Below are 27614 nucleotides of genomic sequence, written 5' to 3'. Positions count from 1 at the left end.
CTGAAAACCAACTAACCAGATCTGTTCAGCAACTAACCACAGTAGTTGTGTCAAAAACTCTCAAATTTCAGCTCTATTTCTACTTATTGTTTGAACTTCTGTAAAAAAAAAAAAGGGATAAACTTTTCTTTTTTTTGTTAACCTTTATTTATCCAGCCAGGACAGATTAAGAACAGCATTCTTATTTCAAACTGTGGTGTGGCAAAAGGCAAGATCTCTTCAGAAAGAAAAATAGAAAGAGGTTACAGGAAATTGGCTTTCTGAGATGAAAAAAAGTCCCCAACTGTATTAACACATTTATCTTATTTTAGCAGGCTAGAATATACACATTACATGAAGAAACATACATCAGTTAATGTGGAAAAAATATTTTATTTAGGAGATAAAATTGTTCAGAATTTATTCCCTTTAAACCCTTTTCCGCTTTGACTCAAGATCTTTTTGTCTGGGCTCTTTTAATAGTCCTTACTCATTTTCAAAGAAAATATTTTGCACAAATGAAATTAAAAATATTGCTTAAAACACTTGAATTTTAATAATTCTTCACTTGAAACCTTTCTTTTAACTCCCTGTGTCAATGCTTGCTCATATTGTCCATTTTACTAACACTGCTAATAATTATAATGACTTATTCCTCCTTTTAGGAATTTACATTTACTCAAGAAGGAACTTTTATTTACAACTACCAGTAAATGCATCATTAGTAATAACTTTTGCTTCACCTGTCAGTAAAATAAGGAAAGTTGTGCCTCCACATTGAGAACAAAATTCACAGTTTTGAGATCAAAATTCCCCAAATTACAAACAAAATGTTCAGTTTTAAAAACAAAACTGTCAAAGTCGCAAAGAAAATATAAACTGTTTGCTTCAAAAATCGGTCTTTTTGTTTCCAAAATACATTTTTGAGTTTAAAACTGAACATTTTGTCTCCAATTTATGACATTTTGATCTAAAAACTGTGAATTTTGTTGTCAATATGATGGCACTTCATAAAGATCACCTTTGTACAATTTGATTGGATGGAACTTGTTGAAGGGCGGGGTCTGTGTGCATCTTTACTTATCAGCCCTCATTCTTCGGTAGGCCCGGCTAAGCTAATCAGCTAAAGCTAACGGACATTCCTGATTGTTTTTCCTGGATGTTGGAGCTTCAGAAATGGCTTTTTTTTTTTTTTTTTTTTTTTTTAAAGTTAAACCCCGGTAAAACCTGGCGTGGTGAGTAAACCGCCTCACGTTGATTTTATGAGCTGATATTACTGTAGGTGGAAGCTAGCTTCCTTTGATCAAGACTGAAAAGCCTAAAAATCGAATATTGCACTTTTTTATAGTCTATATTGCCACTTTTGTGAGTTTAAATAAAGTTTTGTGTACTACGTAAAGCTCGTAAGGTCTGACTAATGTATTTATGTTTTGAAAAATGAGTTATTTTTGCTTTGGCATTACAGCCTTAGTTTGAGTGTTTTTACTTATTTTTTTTATTTTATTATTTTATTTTTGATAAATACATCATTCTTAGTGCTGTTTTTAAAATTGGTTACATTTAGAGAATAACTATTTTTTTTTTTTAATTATCTTTAATCAGTGATTTTAAAGATTTTTTTCTCGGATTCACTCAAAAATTCAAGATTTTTACTGATTTTGATTCCAATTAAGTATTAGTTGATAAGTATCTGGACCATTTACAAAAGGCTTTACCGATCTTATTTCTTTTGGGTCATTTTGGACTGTATACTCTTTTATTAGAACATTGAATTCCTCCAGCAATTGTCTTCCTTATCTCTGAAAAATTATAAATGAGGAAAAGAGAGAAAAAATGATGGAGAGAGGCCTCTTGTAACCCAAACCTTTTAAAAATGAGAGACTATACTCGTATACATAAAAAAGTCTGTTCCCAGCCTGTATCACATGTGATCCTCAACAACACGGTGCAGCTTTTCTTGGAGCAGATCCAGACTCACAGATGGAGCATGTTATCTTGACTTAGAACTTTAAAGACAAATGAGCTGTCGTCCTTTTCCTGAACATCAGAATGATTTCTTTTTTTCAACAACATTTCATTTTTATGTATGATTCAGTGAATGTAAACGCAATGAAATACTTAGGCGTGGTCAACATTAAAAAAGTAGTTTAGGAAAACGTGTTAATTTCCTGTTTTTTGAATAATCAAACTTGTAACCAGGAGAATTCGACTGCGTAAACCTTGTGCTATCCTAGGCATGTTTACATTAAAAGTGGGATAAGGTGCAGAGCTTGTATGAAGAAAAATGCCTTTTTTTTGCGCCAGAATCAGCTGATTTACGTTGATTACATCTGCCTTGCGAGGCTGCGTTTTTCCCCTTCAGAATAAGCTAGAGTTATGTTAATTGCATCAACTGTTGAAGAGTTACCATAACCAAAAGAAAGTTTTAGCTCCAGTGTTAAAGCAAAGTAATGTTTTCAGAAGTTATGTCAGTGAACGGAACTTCAATCTCAGTTTCTGAACGGAAAAAAGCTCTCGCTAGTCTTATTTTGAAAACCAGAAGCCTCACCTGCACGAAGATGTGTTTACCTCTGGTGATGGTCCCGCAGCTCTTTCGGCTTTGTTTTAGTTCGTAAACTTAAAATTCTACATTAATCTGCATTTCAGAGAAAAAAATACATCTTACCCAGATAATATTTTTCTACACTCTACTATATTTATAAAGATCACAAATCAGCGATCTTGGACGTACTCGAGATTTTAGGAGCAGATCGCGAATATCTGAACACCCGGATACTCGTTACAGCCGTAGATGACACAATGTGATTTCTCCTCAGCACTCTGAATGTCAAAGTGAAGAAATTCAATGACGTGTAAGTTTACATTGTCTTGGTTCATTCATCCTAGATCTGTGAAAAATTTCACGTAAAGACCACAACTTTTCTCATTTTTTTCCATGTATGGCCATTTTTTTTATTCGTGTAACATGTGCAAAATGTACACTGCAGGAGTGTGACATGGCCTTAAAATGCGGACGCTCCTCTGAACATCCAGCTCCTGTACCAGTCAACCCCCAGATGCATGTGGCTGAGATATTAGACGGTATTTAGACAGCTTCCTGTCTCACTGAGAACCTCATAATGGTACTTTGAGTTCATAAAACAGATTACATTTAGAACATTGACTAATTTATGTTCTAATGTTGTCACTTTCATAATAAAGCCGAATGGGGACGGACTTTTTTTCTAGCCACCGGGTCATTTAAGCCACTCATCACTGAGCTTAATTCATCATGATCAAACTGAGTCAAGATTAAAGCCAAATTAATTAGAAGGAGCTTCATCCCTTTATGTATTAAATTAGCATGGAGGCACAAACTCGCCACACGGTTTTCTACCTATGCAACAGCATTACGGCATCTCTGCTGAAACTGCAAGATTTCTCCTTTTTTTATGCACAGCATCATCGTCACCTTCAGTCACATAGAGGCCGATCTGTTCAGACTTTCATTGAATACAAACTATTGATCATTTTCAGGTGGAGTACAGCTAAGTACCAGCAAAACTGAAATCGTTTTTATTGAACCATCTTTATATTTCTTTATAACTTTTCCTGCTGTACTGCAAAAAAAAAAAAAAACTCTGACAGCTCACTGAAGTACTGTCAGGTAGGTCACTTCCTCACCTCCTTGTACTTTTGTTATCTTTCTCATTATCCCTGACTTGTGCCTCTAAGAGTGTCACCTCCTTGCTTCGAACAAAACTGCCTTACATCCTGTCTTCAAAGAAAATAACTGGGAGATGTTCTGGGGTGTCAAAATTAAGATAATCAGCATCTTTTCACCTTTTTTTTCTTGCTCCATTTGCCTCTATGGATTTCACATTCACTGCTCTACACTTTCAGCAGATGATTCCCCAAAGGAGAAAAAATAGATTTAAAATGGCTTTTACTTGTATAACAGAAAAATACGGTCATTATTATCATCAAGGTGAATCTGTGAATTTTAAGGTGAACAGGAGGCTAAGTATTTTTGCTTGATAATGAACCTTCAATGAATGTCAAGCTGGATCATTTCAAATCACTAAATCTTCATTTCAACCATTTATTGATTTAAGGTTGCGTGGACTCACATCATCAAGTCTTCTGTCACACTTAATTGTACATTTTTTATTGGTTACAGGAACAAAAAAATGATTCAGGACTCAATATTTGATGTAAAATTATTTAAATGACTTTTTAAAATCCAAATTTTACTACAATTTCAATAAAAAAAAGCTGTTTAAAGCTGCCAATTTTTTTTCGAAGACACAATTCGTCAATAAACAATATTTTTTTCCACAAAATTGTATAATTTTATAAATTGGACTTTCCACGTGCCCACATGGAATGAGTCTATACAGTATTCCCCCTATGTCGCTCGGACCAGAGACACCCGCAAATACCGCGAATCTGTGTATATGAATCTGCTCTCTTCTGTCATATTTTTACAAGATACAATCAGAATAAGACAAATAATATATATTTTTAATTATTTACATAAATGAATCAGTCATTTTGTTCATCAGTAACATCAGCTAAACTTTTACTTCTACTTTAAAGATAATATTAGTCCTGATTTCCTAACCTGTTACCTGTAAAATCTGATAACAGGGATGTGCCAAGCTTTTTAATCTGTAAATATAAAATCAAATAAAATATATATACGCAATTGATGTCTAAGCTGAATTTCATTAATGAATATATAGGAGAAAACCAGAAAAGGGAAGATTTAGTTTTCTTGATTTTAGAGGCAAAAATGACTTCCAAATCTAGATTGACTCACATTCTTCTGACTGCCAGAGAAAAGTCATTTTTTTATTTCAAATCTACCCAAAACTATAGTTCTCAGAGCCCCACCTCTTCACATTTGGTGTCATTGAAAATCTCCAAGCGTTCTATGTAGATACAAAGAGGAGTTAATTCAGTGGTACGCAGTGGTTGGTAGAGCTCAAATGAGCTTTTTTCTGTAGTCAGGAGGGTTATTGGTCGGCCGGTCACTTTAAGGTTCTCAGCTGCTCCAAGTTTTCTCTAGGTATAGATGACGGATCTCACTGTGGTTCTCTTTGTTTCTAATTTTCTTCAGATGACAAAAAACGATTTCTCTACTGTCGAACTGTCTCTGTTAGGTTAATCAGTTCATTCATGATTTAGTGAGGACAGGCAATAACTTTTTAATACGAGGCCCGTGGATCCCTCCTCCCCCAGTTTAATCTCCCTGCTCCTTCACTCAGTTTAATGAGCTGAAGACGCACATTTCTGTCACGTAAAACTGTCAAACGTGGTTGTAAAGACACATTAATATGAGTTCTGTGTTCTCAATTACCTGGGAACAGATCCACTTGAGCGTACACATGCAAACCCTAAAGCCCTTTAAGGTTTGGTGCTCTCATTGCTGCTCCTCAGGGGTTTCTTAGACTCATGAAAGTCCTCTGAAGTCCTTGGTGTGAAAGTGCCTTTCAGAGGAGTTTCTCAGCTGTCCAGTGGGGGGACGGACCCTGCAGGATTTTCTCTGCTCTTTCTCCCTCGTTTTGGCGAGAACTTCATCAAAGCTTAAATATTATCTGACCAAAAAAAATACATTTTGCACCAGCGTTTTATTCAAAATCACACTGTTGTTTCAGATAAGTGCTGACGCAAACAATTTTTATTTATCGCCGATTATTTTTTCAGATTAATCGTATCATGCCGAAATTGGATATAAATCACTCATCTTTATCATCATTAGCTTTAAACTAACTAAAAACTAGATATTTAACATTACCTGCGATAATGCTAGTGTGAATTCTGGAAGCTGAATTTGGTTGCTGAAGATGCTAATGCTGATAGCTGAAATCACTGAAGCTAATAGCTGAAAACGTTGAAGTTTGTGGCCAGCTAAAATATTAGTAAAATACAAAATTAGCCTAAAAAACTGAAAAAAGCCTAAGTTAGCCAAAAGAGTTAGCATGTAGCTGAAATATTAGCTAAACTCCAAAACAGCCTAAAAAAATGGAAAAAATCCTAAATTAGCCAAATTTGCTAGCATGTAGCTGAAATATTAGCTAAACTCTACAATAGCCTAAAAAACCTTAATGGCACATTTGTCCTAAAGCTAGCAGAATGTTATTATAACTTTCAACTTTTCTACACTTCAACTCCATATAATGTAAAGTAATGACTAATTGACTATTAAATTAGTCGTCGACCATTTTTATAGTTAATTATTCATAGACTAGTAGACTAATCGTGACAGCCTTATTACAGATACTTGATAAATCTATAGTTCTGCAAAAGCTGTGTAGAAATAGCTGTTAGCAGTATACAGATGTACCGTGTGAGAGCTCCATCACACAGCCAGAGTTTGCATATTTATAGCAGCAGTGTAAACACATGTGGAGTGCAGTGATGCATTCAGCCATGAAACAGAGGTGAGATCCGCACGGTGACGCTGTGAAAAAGTTTCATTTCTTTTTATAGGAAACATTCTTCACAAACACATAGCTGAGTGACTCTTATGGTGGATGGAACTCTGACTCCGTGATGGGTAGCCGTTTGTTTGGTGACTTCCTGTCTCTTCCCGACTCGGATGCCTCCTGCTTTGGTCCAGCGATTTCCCATGAATGAGGTCATTGAGCTTGCTGGCGTCTGCCACTGATGCTGCTTCAGCAGAGCGAGCCCTGTTGATGGCACTCGTTACCTCAAGCATTAAGACAAACATAGAAGCAGTGTTTGCAGTATTGAGTTTGGAACATTCTTTTTTCTTTAACCACATTGTTTTAGTCTATTAAAATGTTTTGGCCGGGCATCTTGGCTTTTGGCCACTCAAGCATATTGAACAGTTTGCTTTTCTGCTTCTCTGCCGCAGACTCCTCGCCGTGTTCATGGTTGTTGTTGTTTTAAAGTATGAGCTGCACCTCAGGTATCTCTCACATGATGCTGCAAGTTTCTTCTTTTGTCTTAAGTCTCTGACAAACACATTCTCACTCCCAACTCGACACATATTAATGTTTGATTAAGAAAACTTCCGGGCCAAAAATTGACGTTTTGGGGGTCCCTAACTCGATGTTTTTTGACGTACTCTAACCCAGTACTCTAATCCTAACTCTGTACCAGTTCACATCGGGTCTAGTACCACATTTGGTACTGCGTCCAGTGCCAGGTACTGGGTTAGGATACCAGTACCAGCCGCATCCTGAGGACCTGCAAGAAAAAACTCTTGATAGTTTTTCTTTGAAAAAAAAAAAAGGCCCTCACTGACACTTTACATTGAAAATGTATTTACGTCTCGTGACTGTAGTGCATTCATTTAGCTTAGTTCATAAACTTAAAATCCACAATTAACATTTTATATTGATAATTCGCTCTAGTGAACTTTTTTCTTTTTATAAACTATACAATAATTTACTATTTCTAAATATTGTGAATCAGTGATCTTGGATATCTCAAATTTTCTTTTCTTTTTTTTTATTTATTTTTGGAACAGATTGTGAATATCCAAGTATGTGGATACTCATCACAACCTTACAAATTAATATGCTAATTTAAATGTTGACATTATTCTCTTCAGTTCTGTTCTGTGGCATTTATTAGACAACTGTTTTGTGTTCTGTAATTATAAAATATAATTGTTTGGTTTCTGTTTTTTTTTTCTGGTAGATTGTTACGACCTGATATCATAATTAAATCTGCAGTGAAGTTCCTGACCTTATAGTGCTTTTAGTTGTGACATCTGTTGGCAAATGTAGCAACCTAAAAGTAAGATTATTGCCAATGAACATCTGCTCTAAATCAATTTAGTCAGTATTTGTATAGATTAGGTCTTAGAGAACACTGAGTAAAGCTTTGATTGTTCATACTGTAAATATAAGGCTACTTATCATCTGGGATCATCTTTTTAAAACATTTTTTAACCTTTTTGAATCTTCAGTTTTGTCTTCTTTAAGTTTTGCTTTTTAACAGGAAAACCTGACCAGGATTTTTATTTTGAAACTTCAGGTCTGAACCTCAAATATCGCACAAACAACTGTTTAGAACCCCCACTCCACCTATTCATCTACTCTTTTCTTCACTTGCATCCATATAAAAGTCTGGCCTGTTACAAGACAGGGTTAAGAGACTTTGTCTTCACAAACATCACATATTTAAGCCTTATGAGCGTGTTTTGCTATGTACACACAGAGCATATAATGTGCCTCTTGAACATGGTCATACTGAACTGCTACCCCATTCGGGCATATGCACTTACAGTTGGAAGAGGTTTGGTGCAAAATCTTGAAGTGGTGCAAATCTTGAAGTCCTGCAAATCATGCTCCAGGCTTTTGAGTGTCATAACCCCGACCAGGCACAAACCGCAATTATTAATTTCTCCCTCATGATCATTTTTAAATAGTTGGCACTTCTGTATGTTAAAAAGGAGGCTACTCATACCTAACAACCAAATACAAGTCTCTCATTGGTCAAAGTTCGAATAGCTTAACTTTTCACTGGTTTAACTGTAGATGCATGTTCAATGGCTGTGTGTTTTGTATGTAGATGATCTTAAAAACTTCCGCTGCAACATGTGAGCGTTGAACATTGACGCCAAAAATGTTCATATACACACATTTGCAAAGAGTTTCATTGAAAGTTGTTGCTTAAGTGCATGCTGCCACACTCAGTGTGAACTTAGCGTTGGGTGTTATTGTGGCTCCAGCTAAGATTTCCCAATGAAGGATTGATCTTGTAGAGCAGGGGTGTCAAACTCAAGGCCTCAGGGGCAGACACCCTGCTGGTTTTACAGAAATCCTGCCTTATCTGAAGCAGATTACCTGGATCAGGTATGTTTAGCCAATAAGGAGCTTCTATGTTAGCTTGGTTGGAAAAACATGTAGGACACCAACCCTCGAGGACTGGAGTTTGACACTGTGTTGTAGTGTCCCATGGGTCTCCATACATAAGAGACATAATATCTTCAAACATAAATGGTTCTAACATGTATTTCTTTATATTTCAGACAACCCAGAGAATGCATTTGAATAAAAATCAATGAATTGAAATCATCCGGTTCAGGAACATACCGTAAACACCATTACAAACATAAATCCAGGTGTTCTTAGAAGTGTGGTTCAGCAGTGGGGGACATTGAAATATGTTCCTGACAAACTAGCAGTCATATAGAGCATATTATATAAATGTTTGTGTCAAGAAATGTTTATTTTTTTCTCTGTATGGAGACTTGTGGGACACCCTGTAGTTTAGCTGACAGCATAAATACAATAGCGTAAATTTGCAGCATTTCAGGGTTGATCAGACACAAGTTTTATGCCATAGTGAAGTCTTTGATGACTTGAGTTCTTTCTGACCTGCACCCTGGAGCTAAAAGTTTGTTCTCACAGACTGTGATCTGCTTTAATCCCATGTAGTTTTGATTGAATTCACCAACAGTTCTCGGTCTTTCCAATCCATGCTCCATCCTTTTGTGTTCCTCCTTGTCTCAAGTACTAAAGACAGACTTCCTTTTCTGAATCAGAAACATTATATTGTTTGGGACTCGTCTATTGAATCGTTTTAAGCTGTAGGTAAAGCTTAGAGAGAAATAAGAGTCTCTGGTTTGCGTCCACACATTCAGCTTCCTTATTGAGTCGTCTCTCTCTCCTGTTTGCCTCTGCAGCTTTGTCTGTTGCAAACATGTTACCACTTTAAATGGAGGAGAACACAATGCACAAAAAAATCAATGGAGCTGTTGTGTAAACAGAAAGCAGGGCCAGGCAGTAATAGTCTAAGCGAGCAAGTGGGATTAAGAAAACAGTCCCATGCAGGGAGCTTGTGTAATGTTTTAATGGACAGAAAATGGAAGAAAAAACAGAATATGTTTGGAACCTTAAAGCAAAGACAAAAAATGATGAAACCCTGTTGTAATAAACAGATACAGCACAAGAATTTATGCCTATTTGCTTTTTTAAAGCCAGTTTTGTACAGAACGCGGAGAGATCCCTCTTTTGTTCACACTATATGAAATGCTCTTAATGTGACTGGCAGTGCTGGAACTGTACCGGGTTTTCCATTGTTCAGATGCATAATCTCTCTCTCAATTTGTTTGGCCTCTATAAATGACCATCTATGCTTTGTGTGTTGGCTAGCCATGTTTGAGCCACGAGGGACAGCAGCCCACACATCCCTCTTTCTCCTCCTTTCCCTCCTTTTTCTGCTCCCCCAGCATGCCGAGGAGTTCCTCACAAGCTGAGAGATAATCTCCCGTGCACGGTTTCGGTTTGCCAGGGGTTCTCCTCCCGCTTGAACATGCTCGAACATTTCTCACCAGGAAAGAATTTCTGGGTAGCATTTTTGCCAAATATCTAAACCACCTAAATTGGCTCCTCTTGAGGAGAGGAGGAGCAGCAGCTCTACTTTGAGCTTCTCCTGGATAGCTGAGCTTTTCTCCCTATTTGTAATGGAGACCCCACAGAGGCTGAGAAAGAAGCTCATTTTCTTCCACCTTCATGCATAATTTAACAATTTCTAGCTTACCCGAAACGCATGGCTATAGGTGAAGGCAGGAAGCTAGAAAAGACCAACAAACTGAGTACTTTACCTTTCAGGGCGTTCAAAGCCTTCAGTGAAGGCCTGAAGTGATCTGAAACAAAGAATCAGAATCATGGAGAAATGTTTTTTAATATAAACATTTGTCCAAAATATATTTTAGCATTCCAACTGTTCTGTCAGCTCCTCCCACAGCTGCTCTGCTATCAGACTGTTTTTTCACATGAAAGTTTCTAACCAATCAGATTTTAGCCCTCACTTGTTGCTAGGCTCATGAAAGTCTGCCTTTCACTCATAGTCAGTGCTTCAGTCCTCACTTTCAGTTATGCTGCGGTTTTCCATAAAAATACTGCTGATTAAACCATAGATATATATGAAATAAACACGTTGACATTGATTCAACCAATTAAGAAATTGAGTTAGAGTCTCTGTAGCTTCATGAGAACAAAAGATGACGTATTCACCTCTGATTGGATGGTCAAAGCTACCAAAAGCTAACTTCTTCTGTACTTCAGGCCAGATGAAGTAGCTGCACTTTATTTTTGTGTGAGTTACTCGCTGTTTTGCAGTTAACAATAGAATACAGCAGAGCAGTTTATTTAGTTGCAGATTTATTGCGTAAATTGGACATCGCCAAAAAAGGCCGACCGACCCCAAAGCTAGCTAGCCTGTCTCAGCAGGAAAAAGGATTTGTCCGCCATTTTCAACCTTCTGATTGTAAATGATTTACAATATCACACACACACAAAAAAAAACAGATTTTCTGGGCTGTATCGTCAGATTTAGAAGCCATGAAAGGATAAATATTGAAATCCTGAGATTAACAAACATGCATTATACAGAACATTATAATAATGATACTAATACATGGTTTTATAAGAGCCTTATAAGTGAATTGAAGAAAGACATAAATATTAACAAAGTTTTAAAGAGGCTATACTATGCAAAATCCACTTTTGAGTTTTTAAATGTATTATAAAGTGAATTCCTCTTCAAGAAAAATACCCATTTTGCTCTTTTCATGCATCTCCAAGCATTCCTCTGAGCACCAGCCCCTCCCAACCCCCGAGAATGAACGTAGAGGAACAGCCCCTTCCAGGAAGAGTCCGTGCTGCTAGCACTGTCCCCACGCTAACACCCACACCCACTTTCTCCGCAGAGATGAGCTTTTATTTTAGCTCAGACTCAGAGAAGATGTGGTTCCTCTTGCACCAAATCTGCAAAGGTAACAGTAAGTTCCATGCTGTTGGTTTTTATGGGTAAAACAGCACACTGCCGAGGCCGACTCTAGGATGACGTTATGAAATGGGCGCCACCCACAAGGAGAGATTGAGGTGTTTTACTTCCGATGAGGAAAAGGATCTCTTAAAAATATCTCATATTTCATAAAAATTATGGAAATATACTATTATATAAATGTATATACTCTGGAAGGCTTGGAAGATCATGATATAGACCTTGTAAAAATAAATATTACAACAAGTTGACAGCCATTTTCCTGTTAAGTTTTGTAGGCCAACCTCAAAAGGTGAATTTTAAGTTTTTATAGAAACACAGGTTGGGAGTTCATGGCACAGAGATCATGCAGTAGAGAGTTCTAGAGGCGAGGACCTGATCTGCTGAATCCTCTTGACCCCATAGAGGAAAGACAAGCGGAACAAGTGGAGAGGAGGCAACTTGAGGATGATCTCAGAGTGTGGGAGGGTAGATGATGCTGGAGGAGATCAGAGAGATGGGGAGGGGTGGTATTCTAAAGACTTCTAGTGAAAAGGATTCGAAACTCAAGATTATTATCAGTCCTGCTTTTTTATTTTTCACATTGTAAGCAGTTTTCTTCAGCGTGCACTTAAGATTTTGTGAAAGAACACCATCTTTTTTTCAGAGCATGAAATATGTCAAAGAAGCAAGCTCCACTGAGCAATTGTTTTAGTGATCCTCCACCCTCAAACAAATGTTTTTTTTTGGTGTTCACAGAATTAGCTGTTTTTAATTTTCTGAGATTCATAGAGTCCTGTTATTAAAGAATAGTTATTTAAAAGTAAACATTTTGCTGTATTTCTCTGTTTCAGTTGAAATTAAAGTACTTGTAAAAATATCTACGTATTACCCTCTTTTGTATGGAGAGAAAATAGTATCATTCCCATTTGTGTGTCTGTAATTGTTGTGGATAACTTTGGATTTTTGCGTTCTTGATTTGTAACTCATGCAATACATATGTGCATTAGTACAAAAATTATGGAATTCAAAGAAATACAATTTACAAACTTAAAATAACAACACCTTGAAACTAGCTATACGCATAAATCTTTAAAAAAAAAATGAATCGCTTGTCACACACACACAAAACCACATTTATGCTGATTGTGACTCTTTTCACGCCTCCATGAAAGAAGAGTCATCCGTAAGTGATGCTACTCGAATGCTTTTTTTTTCAGCTGCTTTGAACTTAGATTGTGAGCAATCGAGCAAAACTGCCACCATGTGCATTATGCGCATTTTACTATGTGTAAAATGTTGGTATTTCGTGGTACATGCATGATATACATAACTCACAATTGTTTCTTGCATTTGTCATTCATTAATGTGTGCACATGTCCCTCGAGGGTCTCGGCCAATTCGGTTCAACATTTTTGGTTGGTTGAGAATCGCACAGTTTATGCCATTTTACATAGTTTATATGCAATTTCGTAAATCTTTAGGCAATTTTGAGTGATTGTTGCGAGATGCATAAGTAAATTTGTGGCTTCAAATGACAGTCTAATGGAGTTGTCATGGTTGTACCAGTGATGTAAGACTTTTATATTGCGCATACGATAGACATGTCACATTAAAATTACGTAATTGATTCACAAATCACTAATGAATTGCATAGAAACAGCACAATAATCCCACACGGTTCATGAACCATTCGCATATTGTGTGACTAGTACATAAATCGTCCGACCTTTCACCCCTTCAGTAATCTATACTGTCAGTATTTAATAGTATTTCGTGTTCTGTTTGGAAGAATTTTTAAAGAGTCAACACATGGGTTAAGAGTGTTCAAGGTACAACAATATTTACAGAGCAAACTAGAAAAAAATAGTCAAACATATGTTTCGTTTCTTTTCAAGAGCTGTGTAGTTCTTACCAGTTTTTGAAAAAAGAATCGGGACACTTCAAACATTAGGGTTAGGGGGCATCATGTAGAAATGGGATACATATTTTCATGTTGGTCTCCGTCATTATGTGTGGTATCTTTAATAGGTTGTAAAAGTGTTTATTTGAAAGTGGAAATATTTTACCAAACGATTCTTGAGCTTTAAAGCATCTAAGTGCCTTAAGTGGTTTTTCAACTTCCACATCTCTTCACCCCTGTCACGTCTTTGAAGTTTTTAACTTCTAAAAAAAGTACTTAACCAAGTAAGTTCTTTGACAACGCAAAGGCCGTATCACTGACCCTATTTTTTTCAGTTACTGTCACATCCATTTTATATATTTGTGTTCACTGTAGCCTTTCAAATGGAAAAATATGCTGCTGTAGTTGAAAAATCGACATCCCTTTAACGGATACCGCTTTCCTTAAACCTTCTGTTGTAAAGGAAGTAGCAAAAACGTGTCAATGCCTTTGGTACAGACTCTGTGTTCTAAAGCAAGAAGTGTGTAACATTAGCAGACTGTGCATTATGCGCTAATCCATCTCCAATGAGAGGGAGCAGATTGAGGAGCATCTTTGACCAGATGTTGCACACTTTTACAACAACCAAACATGACAGCAAACTACACCCAACACAATAAAAACTGAGCCATGAGGTATATAGAGAGATAGACACGTTTGTCTTAGAAGTGTGGCAAAAGGCACGAGTGCCTTAATCGCAGGCTGTGTAAGACAACAGAAAAATGCAGGAAGTTAAGAGGATTTTGTAAAAAACATACATTAAAGGCATCTGTAAGTCTAGATTCTCTTATATTCTCAAAACCTTTGAGGATTAGAAACCATCTAAGGTGGATCCAACCTTTGACCTGTGTGGAAATTCTAAGAATTCATGGATAAAATCGAATGTCAACACCTTTAACAAGGCCACAGGCCATTTAATTCCAGGAAATGAACCGACTCAACTGCTGGAGGAACTTCCCTCATACAGATTGTGTGTACCTTATTTCTATGGCACATTTAGAATAACTGCAATGTCTCACACAGTGACTGAACTGGTATTAGACAAAAAGCACACCTTCAAAGAAAAAATGTAAGAGTATAGAAAAACGTGCTGAGCTAGGAAAAGAACGCAACTACAGTTGGACTAATAGAAAAACAGTAACATAAAAAACTAGGTTCTAGTTTTTTGTGTAATTATGTGTATTTTTTTTTTCATTCCCGTAGACTTCACGACCAGCTGAACTAATTAAACATCAGTTTTAAAGCTGCCACTCCCTCTTGTGCCAAAAGAGACCAGAACCCACCAAGTGGAGGAGTCTTGACATCCAGCTTTTTCAGCTAAAAGTGAGTGTTTTTTTTCTTCTTTTTTCCCATAAAACACTTTGAAACACCAGACAAGGAGAGATCAGAGCACCCTGCAAACGGAGGGAAAATGAGACTGTCCTCTTAGTGTCATATTTGCATCACTTCTGAAGGACCATTTTAAAAATGGTTCTCCATTACTTTGAAGACAAAAAGCAGATTTTTTTCAAAAGGATCTTTGGGCTTTTAGCAGCTCTTAGTGATTACAGTCTGCACTAGTCTGACTTCAGTGTCTTCTGTGCTGCAGCCCTGGTGGAAAACCACTAAAGAGGGTGAAGAAGTGATATTCTGAATAACCTGTTTAAATGTGTTGCTTAAATAAGAATCTAATGATGTCATAGTGTATTCTGATAATCATTGATGCTATATGTTGATTTTAATGATTGAATGAAGTGGTCTGGCTATACCAGTATGAAGGGAATGGATAGACATGACACACATGTTGTGGTCATTTATTAAGGTATTGTCACATGCACTGGTATGGAGTTAAACCGTTCAGTTGTTGTGTTTTTAGGTTGTTTGGACCCATGCAGCGTTGTAGGGAAGAGTGGCTGGTTCAATGCTGTGTTCATACCAAACGCATTTCACGTGTCAAATTTGTGTCAGCGCCTCTCTTTCGTAGCAAATTTGCTGCTTACCGCCTGTCCAAAAATGTGTTCTTAAGCTTGATGTTAATGTTTTTAGCCTGATCGCTACCTGGAGTGGTATCTGACTATCTCACTTACAATGTATGGAAGACACAGATGACGTTGAGCAATCAGGTTTATTTATTATGAGGAGTTCTACAAAAGCATCAGGAATTACGTCTCCATGTCTGGGTTCATTCTGAGATTCTCCCGCTATAGGAGTGGCCGAGTATGTATGACAGCCGCTTCTGCTGTGTTTTTGGTGTCTCTGTGACCCCGTTTGAAGGCTCACTGTCCCGCATTAACCACAGAGGGGAAAAAATATATATATATATAAAATTAGGGGACCTAGCTAGTGAGCTCTGCTGGGCCAGAGACTGAGAGCTGAACGGCCCCAGCGGGTCCAGAAAATGGATGGAAGTTCAGGACAAAAACAGTTGCATGATTGGATGTGTGTACTCAAAGCTGAGTCTGGTTGGTAGATGTGTAGTGGTGATATGCCCAAAATTTAATATGAGTTAACATTTTTTTTATTTTAGTTATCTTACTCATCAATATTTAGATTTTTAGAATGTCTGATGACAAAAAAATAATGGTAAATGATTTAAATCAGTGGTTTATTGTTGTTTCTTCATACTACATTTGTATCATGTTCATTTTTTTTTTAATTTAGATTCTATTCAATGTTAGCAAATATCAAAATGAGAAAAAGGAGTAAAGCTCAATGAAAAATAATAGAAAATGTCTTGTTTGACTTTCTTCCAGGATTTGACACAGGGTATATTTTATTTTGAAAGGAACTTACACTTATAATTCAAATAATGCAATATTTAAAAGTTTCATTTTTAAATAAACGACTTAATGGCCACAGAAAATAAATAAAGTGTATTTTTCTAAACATTGAGGTGAGGCTTTGTGGCTCTCGCGGGGTTTTGGTCAGAAAGACAATGATCCAAATGGCTCTTTTAGCGCTAACGGTTATAGGCCCCTGGTTTAGAGGATTACTCAGAAATCTGTGAATCAATCAAAATACTGGTTTGGGGTTCTTTACAGAGAAGAATGAACAATATAATTCACTTAAAAGCTCAAAAAGTCAATTTTTCATGGTATGGCCCCTTTAGGTGAGGTAAAGTACAAAACAAGTAAACGTCATTTCCATCCGAACCATAATCAGAATCGTGAATTTAGTGATCCTCTGCACCCCTTTACAAACTGAACTTTAAAAAATTATTGGAGGTAATCAATTGATCACAAGATTTTTGTTGAAAAATTATTAAATTCATTTATACAATAATTTTTGTTTGTATCTTATTCCAACCCATATGCATTTTTTCCAGAATGTATTTTGGCAAACTTTTTTTTAAAAACTTTTGTTTTTTTTATAAATCTATCTCGAAGATAAAAACACACACAAAAAGAACTTAAAAGCTATATTTTACTCTGAAGTTTTATTTACTTCTGGTGACAGTAGCACATGTGGCTATTTAGCTTACGTACCTAAATTTCAACATAATTCTGCATTTAGAGAAATAATTACTACACTATTTTTACTATACTATACCAAATGTATAAAGATTACAAATTAGAGATCTCAGATGTCGCAAATATTCATGGTCAAATTTTCAGGTAAAGATTGCGACTGCTTATGTATTCAAATAGTGGTTACAGATCTTATTTAGACTGCAATCAATTGAATAAAACTGTCATAAAATACATAGGAATTATGAAGCAGGAAGGTGGAAAACAAGTTTTTGCATTTTCAGTTTTATGAAGAGTAATCTGCATTTCATCATTTAATAACATAACCCTTTTAACATGCATAAACCTCCATATGTGAGCTTTTATGTCTTGTATGATGGAAAATACTGATTATAATATTGATGTGAAAGAGTACACTAATGTCTGAAAATACTGAGATTTTATGCTGTCTCTTTGCTCATTCGTGTCTCAAATGACAACAGGCTCATCTAAAGGTGACATGCAATTAAAGACACATTTTCACAAAAGATGAGTAAGCCAGAATAAATGAATTTGTGAGATCCTTGTAAATGACTTCCTGGCGTACAGACAGTATTGGTGCATTTGGCTTGTAGCACCAAAACCTCCGTCCAGCAACTGCAAACAGGAAGAGATTTAGTGAAAGGCCGGTAACTTTAGGGCTTGGCCCAGTGAGCACTGAGTTACTGCTATCGCTCAGCGTCTCTGCCAAACACTGCTGAACCCCGCAAATCTATTATGTCCATTTTTGTGCATCAGAGAGTAAAAATCCCGCTGAAGGGACTTTTTTTTTTATCAATTATGAAGTGGATTTTCTCCGGCCACAGATGACAGATCTCCAAACTGTAATGCCTGAGCTGCACAAAATGTCAGCGAAACTGAATCATCTGAAATGTATGACCGGATGAAGGCGTTTTCAAAGCCTTTTCCAAAAAGCCACGAACTCCATAACTCATTCTGACGCCGCAATCGGCGGTGTCACCCAGACAAATGCGGTCCGTGGAGACTTGTGTTCTCCATCTCCTCCTTTTGTCGTGACACCAGGGATGTTGCACAAAGCACTTCAACTCCTCTGTCCTTTAAAGAAAACACTGATCTGTTTCTGTGAAGTCCCACCAACCAAGTGTCTGCAGATTCCTTCACTCAATAAGCTTGTCAAGTACCCCTCCTCCCATCATGCTCCTCTCCCCATGGTGGCTTGTAAACAAACAACACAATGCTGCAAATGGATGCCGGGTGCTCCAGGTTAATGTACTTCATTAATGGCTCAGTTTTGCATGTCTAGCTTAATTTAACAGGCTGGAAAGCCTCGGGACAATTTGCCTGACATTTCAAGATTGCCAGGCATGGCAGAGAAGGCTTATGTTTCTTCTGAAGCGCGGAGAGCAGGAGGAAGAGGAGGAGGCGAGAGGAGCTTCGCCTGTTAATGATGCCGCCGAGCCGGAGGAGACGGCACGCCGATGGACAGAGGGGTGGGGGGGGCACCCAGCGGGAGAAAGGAATCCAAACACAGTCTGATAAAATATAGCCAGCAGGAGGGTCACATTTGACCCCTCCCTCAAACATGACAGCAGCAGTCATTCAAACAGAGATCCCTTGAGGTTTTCTAGTTTTCTTAGAGTTTGCGTCTACAAAGGAAATACATTAAACATGAACTTAGGGAGAATAAAATATGAAAATGAAATTCTTTTTAGTGCCATTCCATAAATGTAGAGAAGGAACATGAATATTAGATCCCTTTATGACATTTCTTTTTATATCTAATATTTAGCTCTTTCATGTTAGTGTTGTTAAGTCTTCTATTCCGTTTTGCTATCATTAAAAAAATATTTCTTGAAGAGTTTATAGTAGTTTATCCTATGTATTTTGTAGAAGTTTACTAGAATATTTCTTATCTGTGGTTGGAGGTTGATCAGGTCCATTTCTTACCAACTACATTCCACTAGGGGCCATAAAGTTTGACTTCATCCTTTAGAAAATGAAGACACCGATTCGTATTACTGGTACTATTATGTTTTTTTTTTCCTGAAAAAAATCATAAACATAAAGAGAAAAAAAGCCTTTTTTTAAAAATGTGAAATACTTTGTAACTTGACCGGGGTTCACATGACTTCCTTTCAAAATAAAAGACACCTTATTCCACGCAGGATATTCTCAATGCAGAAAATGTAATAGTAGGGAGTGTAATGTCAGTAGTGATATTTAAGAAGAAAACTATAAAATGTTTATTATAATGTTTTTGATAAATCCCACTCAGAAATGTGTACATTTAAATAGCTAAAATGGAATCAAAGCTAATTATAAGTGACCCCTTCCAGATTTTTCAGGACCATTTCGTCGACTTAAAACACTTTTTTTTTTTTTTTTAGACATAGAAAACCTGTCTTATAATCCAGTGATTTTGAATTCTGACTGTGCTCACTGACCTCCAATGGATTTACTGTGGTGCACAGCACTCAAAATGTGTAAAAAGTTTCAGTGAAAACTGAAAACAGCAGCAACACTTGACGGGTTATTCTAGCACCGATACGTATTGTACTTCAACTGTGAATGAGTTGAATATAGTTGGACTTATCTAACTGAAAAGTATGTCACTTTTTAAATTTACAAACATTTTATTTTTCTTGAACCAGAGAGTCAGAACAGGGAGGTAAAAGAGTAACATGTGGTTTCAGAGCTGGCAGACCCCTAATATATATCTATAAATTTAGACATATTTAAATATTTTCCAGTAGGTTATGTTTTTTAAAGTCATGAGATAGCACTGATATTGGTGCAAAGCTGCAATAATTTAAAAAATATATCACAAATACTAAAATTTTTACAAAATTGCAAAATTACTGTATGTCTAATTCCCATTAAACTGACGTTGAATGTCTTTTTTTCCATCATTACATTTTTGTGGATACATATTTCTAATATGTGAAAATATGAAAAAGTAAGGGGAGCGTGAAACAATTTTTGCTAAAATTCTTCTGCTTTGTGTGTTTGTTGTTTTGTGTTTATTGAAACATGCCATCAGACATCATTGTTGATTTTTTTTTTTTTTTTTCAATCTATGCAACCCTACATACCTGTATATCTGCTGCTGGTGTGTCAATAACTTTTTCCTATAAATACAGCTTTATTTTTGCTTCCAGTTTGCAGTTACCGTTGTAATATTTCTCCTCCGTACAACCATTTTAAATTGAATCCCACTCTTCCATATATTACTTTTTCTATGCTATCACCTGGATATGTGTTTTCTGAGGTGGAGGGAGCTTCAGCGCACTGGAACATCTTCATTTTAAGTACAAATGGAGCAGACACTTCATGACTGTTACAGGTTGAAATAGAACATTTTTTTCCTCTGATGACAGGCGGGACCAGGGGGCAAAGAGAATGGACAGGAAACAGCAACATAATGGGCATGTTCAATACAGAGAAATGTCATCCTAATAACCTGACCAACTCAGCTGGATAAAGATGCTTGAAAGGTCCCTTAATGGCTTACTCATGATACAAAAGAGAACATGCTCATCATTTTAAGTGAGAGAAAAGGTTTTCATGCTGAAATATATTTCATACAGACTTAAAAATACAGAGATCTGCTCAGCACATCATTCCTGGGAGAGACTCCTACCTGCTGTCTGCTTCTGAACTGCTTGCTTTTGTCAATGTTGGAGCTGTTGGTCAAAGTCGCCAATCTCCAATCTCTGTTTTTTGTCTGTCATTCTTCCCTGATCATTTCAGTTTAGTTAAATGATGAATTTCTACTCATTAAAGAGCAAGTGATAAAAATAGGGCTGTGGAGCAATACTTAAGCGACAATCCAGTTAGATTCAAATCAAACCATGATTCTTTCTATTTAATATTTTTGTTTGAACAGTTGCTACATGTGTCTTTTGCTAGATGTATGAACATTAAAATAAAATGTATTTAAACACAATCATTATACAACATAACAGAGCTTTTGAAAGAAAGAAATGGTATTTATCACTTTAGTTCATGTCAAACTTAAACGTTTTTCACTCAACTTTCTGGAAAACTTTAGGAGAAAACAAAATCTAAACATCAGTGCTAACATTGGATCATTTGTTGAACAAATCCTGAAGATGTTTTCTACAGTTTTTCCATCTTCAAAGTTTAGCTGACTGCAGCTCCAGTAGGTAGATGACAAGAATAAAGGAAATGGAGACAGTAAAATAAAAATGTCCCTGTAACAACTAGAAAACAGACACATTCCTTTAATCTAAACTGACAACAGTGTTTTCAACAGTGTTTTTTTTTCATCTTTAATGGAAAAAAACACGTCTGCAAAGTGAACATTTTCATTCCTGTACAGCTTCTTAATCATGCTAGCATAACATCACATCATTGATCAAAACACTTTTGTTTTATTCTTGATTCATCATATTTTGAATTCAAATTGTCAACTATATTTAAACCAAAATGTTTTTTTTTCAGAACACATTTCAATAAACAGATTTGCATCTACAAAAAAACGCACAAATAAGAACCACCACTGACACTTTACTTTGAAGTTTTATTTACTTCCTGTAGCAATAGTGTGTTCTGTTTGATTAGCATATTAGCTTAGCTTAAAATCCAACATTATTCTACTCTTTAGAATGATAATTACATTGCACAATGTGTATATTTTATTATGTTTGACCAAATTTATAAATTCCAAATCAGCGATCTCAGACATCACAAATTGGTTTATTGACAGAAGGATAGATAGGAGTCAATAACTAGAAGTCAGTGAAGGTAAGGCAGGATCAGGCAGGCAGAGGTCAAACACGAGCATGGGCGCATCAGAGATCAGACTTTGGATATAACAGAGTGGCGTAGTTTAGGGGCAGGCAGCACCCAATCAGAGACAGAGTCAAAGAGGCGGGGTCAGGTAAACAGAGTGTTCTTCCAGATAGAACCCGGAGACAGGTAGGGGCGAGGTGCACAGCCAAGACGAGCCAGAGGCACGGTCCACTGCCAAGAGCAGGAGCACAGACGATCCACCTGGACTCTGAAATCTCAAGGACAACACATGAATTTCACTGCACCAACCAGAAGCACAGAGAAGCATTCATTATTCGCATAGGCTGAAGAAAGCCTACTAGCATGAGTTCTAAGAGTTTGTGTTGGTTTTGGAGGTTATGTGTTCCAAAAATGTATTAAATATATAACACTATCATGTATTTTCTTCCCCATTTGACCTATTTAACCAGTACTGCAAACAACTGATCACATTTACCTCTCACAGCTTTCTGAACTACACCATTTTGTTTAAATTTTTCTTCATGACCCTTTAACATACTTTCTCAGATTGCTTACTGTAATTCCTTGGTATCCTGAGCATGGCTTTGAATTTCATTTTATTTCAGGCATCATGCTAGATTTTACTCTGCTATCTATTCATACCATTTACAGAAGACCAAAGTCCATATTTGGAATTTGGCTGACTTTTGCTTTCACTGGATTTCTCTCTTTTTCTTTGGAAACTTCAAGCCAATCATTGATTATTGGCTATCATGTCAGCTGATAGCTCATCCAATTTGTCTCTAGTAATCCTAGATGACCTTTAAATTCTGTTGGAAGGATCAAACTGACACATGATGCTCTCCATATTGGGAAAACTCCAAATTTGATTCTGTGGGTTATTTTTGTCAAATTGATCGTTGTGTCTCAGACATTAGGCTGCCCTCCCATCTTCTTTTAGCAGGCTATAATTAACTCTATCATGCAAAAGTCTTGATCATTCTGATCAGAAAATGTTTAGACTTCAGATTCTGGTCAGTACATTGGGCTGGCACTACTTGACCTGAAGTGGAGTTCAAACTGAATACAGTTCTCACGTAATGGGCGACCAGTTTCAATGGTAAGTCAATGTACCGATGCCATCATAGCTACCACGGCGCAAACTGAGTGTTGGGGGCAGCACAAAATTCTGATGAATATTTTGCCATGCCAGTTCAAATATCTCAAGATTCAAGAATGATTTATTGTCAAATGCACAGCTCTCACTGAGAAACAAATTGTGTTCCAGTACAAGCCGAACAAGATCAGACATACAACAGAAATACACACATACAGTTCAAGGTTGACTGAGGTGCAACAGTAGTCTGTATCTGAACTTTAGCAAAGAATTTGCATTGCGTTAACCAATCAGAAAGTCTCCTTTTCCCATTACACATTGATGACGTATACAATGAGGCAAAAAAGCTTTTGACAGTAGCTCCTCCCACATCCAGAGTGTTTATGAACACAATTTTGAACAAGTGTCCAGGACCTGGACATTCAGCAGGCAGGCAGAAGGTGTGTCTGCCTGTTCCTAAACAATCATCTCTAATCAGGATCCCCCGAGCCAAGGGCCTTATCCCTTGGACTGAACCAAAACAATTCACCGCAGGAGCGATGAGCAGAGATCGTTGTCTTGGAAACCTGCATTCCTCCCCTCTCCATGACCCTTTCCCCAGATTCAACGCCTTGGCGACTCTTTTCTTGGGCCCCCCTGACTGAGCCGTAGAGTGCTGTGCGATGATGCACAGCCGCCGCCAGGCTGGACGTGTGCGAATCCGTTTGTGTAGACCTTCCATCCATGTTGCATCAATGTGCCTTTTCTGTTGATGTATTTTTGCTTGTAGTTCAATCTATGCCGTTCTACATGGATCGAAGATGCTTGATTTTTTGACATCATTCTTGTACCCTCCTCATGTGTCTTTTCGGGGTGATTGGTGCCACCAGATTTGCGTGGCTGCTGCTCACTACTGGGAAAAATGTCTTGTATGCTGTTTCCACCAGTTTCACTTCGGATTAGTAAGGTGTAATTGATTGATTAATTGATTGAAAGGGAGACAGTGGATGCGAATTGGACACACCATTGGCGTTCTGTGTGAACGTAGTGTAACAGATTCTTTTGTGCTCCATCACAAGTTTATGATTGGGCTTCTTTAGACCTTCCTTGGTTTGTCGATGTTGACCCTAAATCTTTCAGCTGATTTAAAGCGGCCCAACAAGAACAAAGAGTACGACTGCCAACACCTCTGTCCTGTTTGATCTGCAGTTGCTAGCTGTGAAGTTCTGTATTGGAATTAAAATATCTTATATTAACTTTGAAATATTTGCATGTGAAACTACCTGAATACTTGTTGAGACCTTCAGGCCAATAGCTCCAGCCAGTGCCCCCAAACTGCCTGCTGCTAACCCTGACTGTTGCTGAAGATGCTGAATGTGCCCATTATCATCCATTCTCAACATGAAAAGACATTTTTGTTAAACTTATTGACCCTAATTTGCAAAAAAGCAAACAAACAAAAAAAACACCAATGCTTTACAGGCTGAAAGGTCTGCGATTTTTAATGAATCTGTAATTCTAGAGTAAAAACAACTATTAACTATGACATTTCTGTGGTTTAATAACTTAGATTCTGTAAATAAAGAGAGCCCATTTTTCAAACTCTTGAGAATTCCTTTTACATCCTGTCCTTTTACCCTATGATGGTTTTTATCAAGATGTTCTGAAGCATTTCTAAGAAATTCTCTGCATTTATTCCTCTTTTTCATTCTGCTTAACCAGAGGAGGCTGAGGCGCTCCTAAGCTTAACAGTAACAGCATATTTTCCTTTACTTAGGCTGTTATTTTTAAAAAGGTGTTCAGAAGTAATGCATTAAAGAGCTCCAGTTCCGTCTCCATTTTAACAGGGTGACAGAAAGGCTGCCTCATCTCTAAAAGGCTTTTTGTTTCCAAACATTACTTTTGCCTTGTTGTGATCTTCTGTCAGTGGCGACATCCGTCTTGTTTTCCACCCTCGGAGTCCTTCTCGGTTCAGTGCCGTGGATTATGCAGGCTGCAGTGAAGGCTCCAGATTGGGAGCCTGAAGCTCTTTAGATTTTTGCATTTTCTCCAGACTTTGTGAGTAACTTTCCTCAGAGCGTCGTGTGCTTGAATATCTCGGCAGTTTGATATCTGCAAAATGCTTCCTGATGAGGAACTTTCAGGACCATCTCGGGGGTATTTTGAATATTAAATTATTTTCTCACAGCTGCTATGAGACTTTAGTCCACATAACCAGTTGTGCAAATGTTGTCAAGAAACTGAGTGGGTAGGACTTTCTCTACTAACACTTTTGAAGTCCTGTAATTCAGTAACTGACCTAAAATCAATCCAGGATATCTTCAACCAAAACCCACCAGTTTAACTCAGTGATTAATACCTGGTAGTTTTCCTATTTCTATTTCATGTAAGATAATCAAGTGTAAAATAATTATGTGTAAAGAGTTCCGCCCACTGTTGTTTTTCCACATCAAAATAATACAAAGGGAACATTATTAGAACATTCTACCAAACTGTATGGTATCGTGTCTTTACAAAACTCAAAGTGTTTCCACTCATTGGAGTGTAATGACGGCTGATCATTTATTTGCTACCATTACATGTTTGTTGTCTGCTGTGATGAAACCTACTTCAATGCAAATAGTATTTTCCAATATCAGTTGGAGGACTTGGGCTGCACGGTGGCGCAGGTGATTAGCGCCCTCGCCTCACAGCGAGAAGGCCCCGGTTCAAATCCCGGCTGGGACCTTTCTGTGTGGAGTTTGCGTGTTCTCCCCGTGCATGCGTGGGTTTTCACCGGGGACTCCGGCTTCCAAAAACATGCTTCATAGGTTAATTGGTGACTCTAAATTGTCCCTAGGTGTGAATGTGAGAGTGGATGTGTGTGTGATTGAGGCCCTGCGACAGACTGGCGACCTGTCCAGGGTGTACCCCGCCTTCGCCCTTCAGTAGCCGGGATAGGCTCCGGCGCCCCCGCGACCCCGAACGGGATGAAGCGGTCTGGAAGATGGATGAAAATGAGTTGGAGGACTTTTCCACATTGCCACTGTGTCTATTTTATGATTGTTGTTGCTTTTAATCCATTGATTTTTATCACTGTTTGTTGTTTTAACCCGTGTATGTCTAATATCAAGCACCTTTTGTCCTGCAGAGTTTTGATGTAAGATGCTCGACAAATGGAATTATTTGGTTGTTTGTCATTCTGATTTACCACACCAATGAGCTATAAAGGCTACAGTTGCTATGCTAACTTGTTGCATACGTCAACATTGTTGGATATGTCGAGTTTACTTTGCACAATTGCACAAACAGCTGGAAAAACAAAGAGTTTTTACAGGTAAATTATTACAGTCGGCTAATAAAGGAGAATTCTAGAAAACATTTTAGGAAGATCTGAATGAGTTTACCCTCAAAAGTGAAGTTTTAGGCTGATCATGTAGCCTATTCAAAGTCAATTTCAGCTTCTATTTCCATGTTTTCTGGCAGGACCACCGATCTTTTTTGTTTTATAGAAGATGACCTTAGTATTCGTATGAGTTTTCAACCTCAGATCAGACCAGACGACCCTCTGAATTTAAATATACTACTAAGCAGAGGAAAATAAACTAACCTCAGTAGCAGCGAGTGAAGAGGGAGCTGTCCAGTGCTGAATCCTCGTCCAGTGGCCAGACGAGGAACGTGGCGTATGGGAAACGGTCTGCACGGCGTCAAATGACTGCCTGAGTCCTTCCCTCTGAGGGTGGGCGGGATCCACTTGTGGGACCCCCTATTCACCATTACTACCCTCCGCCTGGTGTTACCCCATGGTTGTCTGTCAAAACCAACCCATAGACATTAGGCGCTAGCGGTTTGCAGTGACCCATCTTGAAACACGGACCAGGAGTCTTATCAGTTTGTGTAAACCTTAGTATGTGTGTATGTGTGTTTGAATACAACTGCAATCATGTGTCAGGTATGCAATGTGTTTCCTCCATAATGATGTATTTTTTAGAAAAGTTGAAATGTCGTTTATTTGTTGCATTCTGTACAAATATATTAATACCTTGGCCTGGGTCTTATTTTTATAAAAATCAGAGTTTCTTTCCTCTTTCGGACCAGAATTAAGCTTTTTTTGATCATTTTACTGTATCTGCTAACACACGTCTCATTGTTGACTTCCCTATCCAATACATTGGACAATGGTAACAGGCTAGTGTAGCATCTCTAGCTTATATAACTCAATGTACTACACTGTCTATATTTCAGTTCTCCCTTCCCACCTAGCTACTTGAATACACCTGATCCAGGTAATCAGCATCAAAAAGTTCAGGGAGGGCCGGGAAACATGGTGGAAGATCCGGAGGATTGAGCAGCCCTTAACTATGGCCCTTTCCCTGCCCAAAACCTCTACCTGCTGAGGGCATCATTGAGCCGTACGTTTCCAATTACTACACTAGCACTCAACCTCCAAAGCTGCAACCACAGTGAGAAATTGAAATTAGTTTCCAATTAGGCAGAAATATTCTCACATTGGATTAAAATGTTTATTTTTTTTCAATTAAATAGATGTTGTTTATTTTCTCTCTAAAGGGTCTTGCTGAGACTTTTATCATAGATTGGGCTGTAAAAGTAGCGAGAAGGCCCCGGTTCGACTCCCACTGGGACCTTTCTGTGTGGAGTTTGCATGTTCTCCCCGTGCATGCGTGGG

At 37.6% G+C, this 27614-nt stretch overlaps 1 long non-coding RNA gene across 4 annotated transcripts in view; it reads left to right on the top strand.

Annotated features, from left to right (window-relative positions):
- Positions 1 to 964: 964 nt before the first annotated feature.
- The window catches only part of LOC112149068, an 87070-nt gene continuing 60420 nt past the window's right edge, over positions 965 to 27614 (top strand). For 3 of the 4 annotated variants that reach the window (XR_004948915.1, XR_002919734.2, XR_004948913.1), the window contains exons 1-2: positions 965 to 1214; positions 14855 to 14974. This is a non-coding gene — a long non-coding RNA (uncharacterized LOC112149068). Of the gene's footprint in view, positions 1215 to 14583; positions 14721 to 14854; positions 14975 to 27614 lie in introns of those variants that run through there. The other variant, XR_004948914.1, reaches the window with a different exon arrangement.

This window comes from Oryzias melastigma, linkage group LG13, assembly GCF_002922805.2.
Source record: "Oryzias melastigma strain HK-1 linkage group LG13, ASM292280v2, whole genome shotgun sequence".
NCBI lineage: Eukaryota > Metazoa > Chordata > Actinopteri > Beloniformes > Adrianichthyidae > Oryzias > Oryzias melastigma.
Note: the sequence above shows the minus strand (reverse complement) of the source record. Positions and strands in the feature narration are given on the sequence as shown.